This window comes from Sapajus apella, unplaced genomic scaffold (assembly GCF_009761245.1).
Source record: "Sapajus apella isolate SASKATOON/1434 unplaced genomic scaffold, GSC_monkey_1.0 scaffold1, whole genome shotgun sequence".
NCBI classification, from domain to species: Eukaryota; Metazoa; Chordata; class Mammalia; order Primates; family Cebidae; genus Sapajus; species Sapajus apella.
The window spans coordinates 85,821,360-85,829,006 of record NW_022436941.1 but is presented as its reverse complement, the minus strand read 5'-3'; the positions used below and the strand labels follow the sequence as shown (position 1 = coordinate 85,829,006).

Sequence of the window (7,647 nt, the reverse complement as noted above, 5' to 3'; positions counted from 1 at the left end):
ATGGAGCAGCATTTCCAGAGGCCTTCACAACAGTAGATAAATTAGCAGCTTAATAGGCCAGCACTAACTAAAAACACAGCACAAGCTGAAGCATCAAGTATGAAATTAAAATGTGACTTGCTCAGAATGTTTGCATCATACATAAAAGGAATCACTCATTTATTTCTGTTCATTATTCAGCAAACATAACATAAATGTGAGCATATTACTGAAACCCATGTAAACATTTTTCAATCATTTTATATTATTTTATAAAGTCCCCACACTGAATCACTGAATCTTTCAGAGGGACTTTTTTTTTCTTCAATTTTATTTTCCTCCCCAGAGGAGATTCTCTTGGTTTCATTTTTAAACCCAGGATGGTAGGTGGCAAGCATTAATTAGGACTAGTGCAGCTACAAGAGAGCCCTAAGTACCTGTGTAAAACTGCCTTATTAAGCTCAAAATGGGCAAATGAGGTTGATTCTCATCATGCTTCCATTTCCCTTTCACTCTGGATGTGAGGAAAAAGTCTAAGGAATGACCTCACACCTCTGTCTTGTATCAGTAATTTGAAGTAATAACGTTCTTAAGTACTTTTTTTAATTCAAAAGGCAAACCACAAGCAGGTTTACTTAATTAAAATTACTGGACCATGTTTCTTAATCTTAACAGTAGAGATAATATTAAAAATATCATCCTGAGGGTAGATTCAAAATGTGTTATTAAAAATGATGACAACTTTTCATTTCATTTCATTTTTCTGAATATTATTTTTAAACAAAGCATCATGGTACAACACTATAATATATATTTTTAAAACACCCCTTTTATTTTTCAGTTATAAAAATTCCTACTATAAGGAAGAGAAAACCAAAGAGAACATGTTCTCACTTATAAGTGGGAGGCAAATTATGGGAATTCATGAACACAAAGAAGGGAACAGCAGACACTGGGGTCTACTTGAGGATAGGAGGGAGAGAAACAGAAAAAAATAACTGTTGGATCCTAGGCTTAATGCCTGAGTAATGAAATAACCTGTACAATAAACTGCAGTAACATGAGTTTGCCTCCATAACAAACCTTCACATGTACCCCTGAACCTAAAATAAAGGTTTAAGAAAAATAGAGATTTACGGATGCAGATGTTTCCTCCAGCACTACTATGAGCCTGAAAAATTGAAAATGATTCAGTGCTTGATAGTGGAAGGTGCTGAGCAAGTTGTGACACAGAGCCACTGAAAATGCGGAAGGAATAGAGGATTAGCTGGGCAATGTCCACCTGTGGGGACAAAGGATTGCAGAGGATCCCAGGACCTGAAATGCTTCCCACAAGAAAAAAAAAGAACTTCATCTAAAAGGTAAATGTCCTATATTTACATCAATGTATGACTATGATGCCTTAAGATTTTCAGATGACATCAGTAAAAAGGTTATTTTAAAAACCTAACATTACAGCAATATATTAAGAACAAAGTAAAATTTATTTTCATTCAACTGACCAGAATAGCCTGCAATAAGAATTAAGGAGCTATCTTATTGCAATGTGAGAATTCACTCTGGAAACTGTATTCATTTACAAATTTCTCTTTTAAGGAATTCCTTCTTGTGATAACTCTATTTTTTGTTTTTTGAGGACCCATTATACTATTTTCCAAAATAGCTGCACTGATTTGCATTTTCTGTAACAGTATACAAGGGTTCTCTTCGCTTCATAGCCTCACCAACAGTTGTTATATTTTGTCTTTTTGATCATAACCATGCTAACAGGTGTCACATGGTATCTCATTGTGGTTTAATTTACATTTCCATGATGATTATAGATGTTGAGCATTTTTTCATAAATCTTTTGATCATTTATATCTCTTTTGAGAAATGTTTGTTTGAATCCTTTGGCTGTTTTAAATGTTTTATTGAGATGGAGTTTCCCTCTTGTTGTCCAGGCTGGAGTGCAATGGCGCAATCTCAGCTCACCGCAACCTCCGCCTCCTGGGTGCAAGAGATTCTCCTGCCTCAACCTCCTGAATAATTTGGGTTACAGGCATGTGCCACTACACCCAGCTAAATTTGTATTTTTGGTTGAGATGGGGTTTCTCCATCTGGTTAGGTCTCATACTCCCGATCTCAGGTGATCTGCCTGGCTTCGCCTCCCAAAGTCCTGAGATTACAGGTATGAGCCACTGTGGCATTTTTTTAACTGGGTTATTTGTTTTCTTGATATTGAGTTGTTTGAGTTTCTTACACATTTTGCATATTAGCTCATTATGAAATGTATGGTTTTGAAACATTTGTTCCCGATCTATGGGTTGTCTTTTCACTTGATTAACTTCTTTGCCATGCAGAAGCTTCTGAGTTTGATGGAATTTCATTTGTCTTGTTGACGCAAAAAGCCAACCTCTGTAAAATAATTAAAGCAGTTTATTCTGAGCCATATGTGAGGACCATGACCCATGACACAGCCTCAGGAGATTCTGAAACATGTGCCCAAGGTAGTTGGGTCAGAGCTCAATTTTATGCATTTGAGAAGAACAGAAGTTATAGGCAGAGACATAATCAATACATGTAAGGTATGCATTTATTTGGTCCAGAAAGTTGGGACATCTTGAAGGGGATGGGGGGGTGGTCTTCCAGGTCCAGGTGATAGGTGGATTCCAAGATTTCCTGATTGTCAATGGGTTCAAAGACATAAGGTCTGTCTAAAGATTTGAGGTCAGCAGGAAGAACTGCTTGGAGTTAAGACAAGAGGGGGAGATGGAACACAAGGTCATTGTTTTGTAGATTAAGCCCCTATGTGGTAGGCTTCAGATAAGCTAGGTGTTAAATGTCTCTTATCAGACCTATAAAAGTGTCAGGCCTAGTTAAATCTCTTTTTTATTAGGAAAAGACCTGGAAAGACAAGGTGATTCTCTACAGTAAATTTTTCCTGCAAGAGATGGCTTTGCAAGCCCATTCCAAATTATGCCAAAGAAATATATTTTGTGATAAAATGATTTGATTTTCTTTTGGACCTGTTATCTGTCATGCGATGTTTTACCAGAATCAGGATGGAGTTAGCATTATATTGTTAGAAAGAGTATGCCCTGTCAGTCTCAGGATCTCCATTTTAATGTTAATGCTGCTCAGTTATTTCTAAACTCCAAAAGGGAGAGAACATCATGGGACATGATTAACACCCCCTTCTTCTGGCCTGAATTAACTTTTCAGGTTTTTGTAACCCCCTTGGCCAAAAGGGAATCCACTCAGCCAGTTGGGAGCTTGGAATTTTATTTTTAGTTAAGAGTCTATTTTTGCTTCTGTTGCTTGTGCTTTTGGAGTCCTAGACAAGAAATTATCACAGACCAATGTCATGGAGCTTTTTCTCTATGTTTTCTTCTAGTAGGTTTATACTTTTAGGTCTTATGTTTAAGTCTTTAATCCATTTTGAGTTAATTTTTGTATATGGTGTGAGATAAGGATTCAATTTTATTCTTCTGCATGTGGATATTCAGTTTCTCCAACGCCATTTATTAAAGACACTGTCCTTTCTCCACCATGTGTTCTTGGAACCTTTGTTGAAAAGCAGTTGAGTATAAAATCCCACTTCTGGGTATATAACCAAAGGGATTAAAATCAGTATGTTCAAAAGATAGCTGCACTCCCATGTTCATTTCAGCATTATTGGCAATAGCCAAGCTATGGAATAACTTAATGTTCACCAATGGATAAATAAATAAAGAAAATATGGTATATATACACCATGGAATCCTATACAACCTTTAAAAAGTAGAGAATTCTGTCATTCACAACCATATTGATGGTACTGAAGGATATTATGCTAAGTAAAATAAGCCAGGCCCAGAAACAAATGCTACATGATCTCACTTATACATGGAATCTAAAAAGGTCAATCTTATAAAAACAGACAGTAGGAAAGTAGTTACCAGAGGCTGGGGAGAGAGAGAAAAGAATGGAGAAAGGGAAGGAAGATGTTCATCAAAGCGTACAAAGTCTCAGTTAGGTTGGAGAAATAAGTTTTAGCCATCAATTGCACTACATGGTGACCACATTTAGTAATAATATTTAATAATAATGTACTACATATTTCAAAATTGCTGAGGAAATAATTTTTAAAGTTCTCATTACAAAAAATGAGTAGTTGATTAGATGAAAAATATGTTAATTAGCTTGACTGAATTTTTCTACAATGTATGCATAGATCAAAATATTATGCTATACCCTTATTTCATTCTTTTGTCAATTAGAAAGAAGGAAAGAAAGGAAGGAAAGAAGGGAAGGAGAGAGAAAAAGAAACTCTTAAAGATAAATCAAATCTCTATTATCACTACTTCTAAATCTATTAATTCAGTATCATTATGTCACTTTACCATACAAGGTAACATTGGAAGATGATAAAGTTTGGAAAGAAGGCCATGAGTTCAATTCTCACATGTAGAATTTAAGTGACTTCAAGGTATCCAAGTAAATATGTAGGTAGCTCATGGGATAAGATCTGGAAATCAAAGGAGTATTCAAAGCCGAAGATGGAAATTTCAGAATCATTGTCCTAGAGACAGTAATTGAAGCCACAGGTATAGAGGAGATAGTCTAAAGATAGAGTAGAACATGAAAGAACAATGAAAACACTTAGGAATCAGGTATAAAAAAATGTATTGGAAGAAGGCTGAGAAGAAGTAGTCAAAAAGCATGAGAAAAGGTGGAGAACGTGCCATTGCCAATGACAAGAAAAAGGTGTTTTTGAAAAATTGAAAAACCGTTTGAATGCTACTTCAGAGGATCACTTGAGTTCAGGAGTTCAAGGCTGTAGTGAGTGATCATACAACCACCCTCAGCTTGAATGATAAAGCATAACCCTGTCTCTATTTTTATAACAATTGTTTAAAAGAAAAACAATCTGTTAGCCAAGAAAGCTTTGCCTCTGCTTCTACCAGTCTCTTCAAGAAGGGAAAGAAGCAATTATATCCCTGTTCTTGAGAAATTTTGTTAGAGTAATTTTTTCAAACAGAGCACAGCCCAAGTTACCAAGTTCTTCAATGAAGACTCAAGTGTTCTCAATAGAATGATACAGCCTACAAAAAATAGAGAAGATTCTTTTGATTTTTCACTATTCCCTCCTGATTCACAAACTTGAATCTTTGTATGAGTAGTTCTTGTCTCCTGCTCTCTCATTTCCCCTTTTCAAGTTTCCAGATCTGATGCTCCACATCTGCCCTTAGGAAATCCATTTTTCCCCGAAGAGCATTGCATTCCCCCACCCTCACTACCATTCTCCTATACCATCTTGGTCTCCCTTTGTGTCTTACAGAGTAAAGTGTTTGAACTTACTCCAGATATCAATGAGGCTTTCTTTATATACTGCTTGTGATTACAAATAGAAAATGTGGCCTACAGGGCCAGAAGTGAGAGTAAGAGTAGATGCTCTTATTCTAGCTTCCTTCTCTAACCAAGGATAGTTATGGCTAGGTTTTTCACTTGTTTATCTAAAAATCAAACCACTCTTGACCAAGGAAACGTAAATGTTATTCCAGGGCTAACAGAGTCTAGTATCATTTCAGTAGATTATATCTTTTATTCGAGTATGGTTTTGATCTTGCCCTTTGTAGGTCAATTACATGAAAATTATTTGCAAAGGGATATTTATTCTTTTTCTTGGGCAACATATTCTAGGTCCTGTTACATAGTACAAACAGGTCTTTCTCCTTTGGCCTTAAAAATGTCTCCATACACAGAATGAGGACAAAGAGGCCTGTAAATTACCATCCTTCCTAATCGTGGAGTAATTTAGAATGTTTAGAATCCAAAGCAAAGGTAGAAAAATTGGGAAGAGCGAGGAAGATAACCTCTCTTTAAAGAAGGAAAATGAGGATAAAATAAGCACAGTTGCCCAAAAACGAAAGGGTGAATTTTTTTTTCACGTTTTCTATTTTTTCCGTGATCTTGAAAACATGCTCATTTGTTGAGAGTGGTGGATTGCTAAAATCAGAGATTTTTTTGAAGAGTAAAGAAATTTTGAAATAGCTTTTGCATTGCATGCTTGAAGAATCAATTAGAAAAACCTAATAGAATTTCTGTACTCATTAAAGAACATTTGAATACTTACCTGGCAGGGGAGATACCATGATCAGGAAGGTGGTTTTCCCAGGGTGAGGCTTATCCATTGCACTCCGGATGTGCTGACCCCTGCGATTTCCCCAAATGTGGGAAACTCGACTGCATAATTTGTGGTAGTGGGGGACTGCGTTCGCACTTTCCCCTATAGAAAAAAAAAAAAAAAAAAAAAAGAACATTTGAGTTTGGTAATAACAATTTGACAATGGTACTAATCTATATTAATTCATAATTTTCTTGAGCAATGATCAACCACAAGATAATAGAGAGTAAGTAAATTTTTGCTCATCAAAGGTTGATGGTTTTTCCAGATTGATAATACAAGATAAAGCAGCAAGATTGTTACCAAAATGATAGCTCATGACCCTAAGCAAGATTGCTACCAAAGTGATAGATCATGACCCTAAGCTGGTTATTAATAAAAATTAGAAGAGAAGCCTAGAGTGATAGAAAGAAGACGATTCACAAGAGGAAGTCAAGAAAAAGTTTTCATGGAAATAGTAGAGCTCTTGAATAATTTGTCAGAGAATCTCATGTTTTTTTCAAGGATTTGGAATGGTAGGGTAGTTTCTGGTGGGTAAAAGTGTAACTTTAGTAGTATGAATGAAGTAGATATAAAGTATAAAGAAACTTAGAAGTCAGAAAATCGAATGAATCGGTCATGTGGATATTGACATGTCCACAGCTGATACAGGAAACCACGAGTTACATGCCAGTTTACACTTTTATTACAAAGAGGGAGAGAACGATTTGACTAAAACATATTAGCCCTGATGAATAGCTAGTTTCTTTTATTTTAAATAGTTGAGCTGGAGAATCATTGTCTCAAGAGGCAATCAAGAACAAAGAGGACATTCTTTTTTTTAGGCACCCACATAAATTAATAATAATAATTTTAAAAGTAAGATATTCTTTATATATAATCACAAATATTTAATAATAAATAACAAATTTAAAAGTTGAGAGAACAAGGACAACAACCCTAACTCTTAAGTTGTTAGTCAAAGAAAGGAATTGATACAAAGTCGCTGAGAAAAATTAATAGCATTGACAAGAAAATTTCAAAATGTTTCATAGAAAATAATATAAATAAAATATTTATTTCTTAAAAATCAGATTTCTAGTGGTTTAGATAATTATAATTTTTAAATAGATAATGATATATATTAAAATGAAAATTAATTTTTAAAGTCCTAGTTGTTTTTAGTATTTCTAGATAATTTCCTTTTATCCAAAGATGGGGAAAACCTCTACACCCCAAGTAAGAGGTGTCACCCTGAGATACTGTGTGAATAGGGTAGAAATCCCAGATAAAACCTTTCTTAGAAAGCACATGAAATGGACAGCTAACCTCCTTAAAGAAAAGACATGGTCAATTAGTTTTAATAGCATGGATGTTTGGGAAGATTTCTTTAATGATGACACCCTCATTTTACTGAATCAATACCAGAGAGTGTTTTACAATGAAATCTCTCTCTTGTGAGTAATTTACAATAAATAAATCCATAAATCTACCAAGTCCTTTTACTAGACTGAGAATCTATAAGATATGCATGGTTAAAG

The 7,647-nt window shown here is 35.0% G+C and overlaps 1 non-coding gene across 1 annotated transcript; it reads left to right on the top strand.

The window, feature by feature from the left end:
- The first annotated feature begins 6,068 nt into the window (after positions 1-6,068).
- LOC116554580 lies at positions 6,069-6,232 on the top strand. The gene has a single exon (XR_004270232.1). It is a non-coding gene; the product is annotated as a U1 spliceosomal RNA (small nuclear RNA).
- The last annotated feature ends 1,415 nt before the right edge of the window (positions 6,233-7,647 follow it).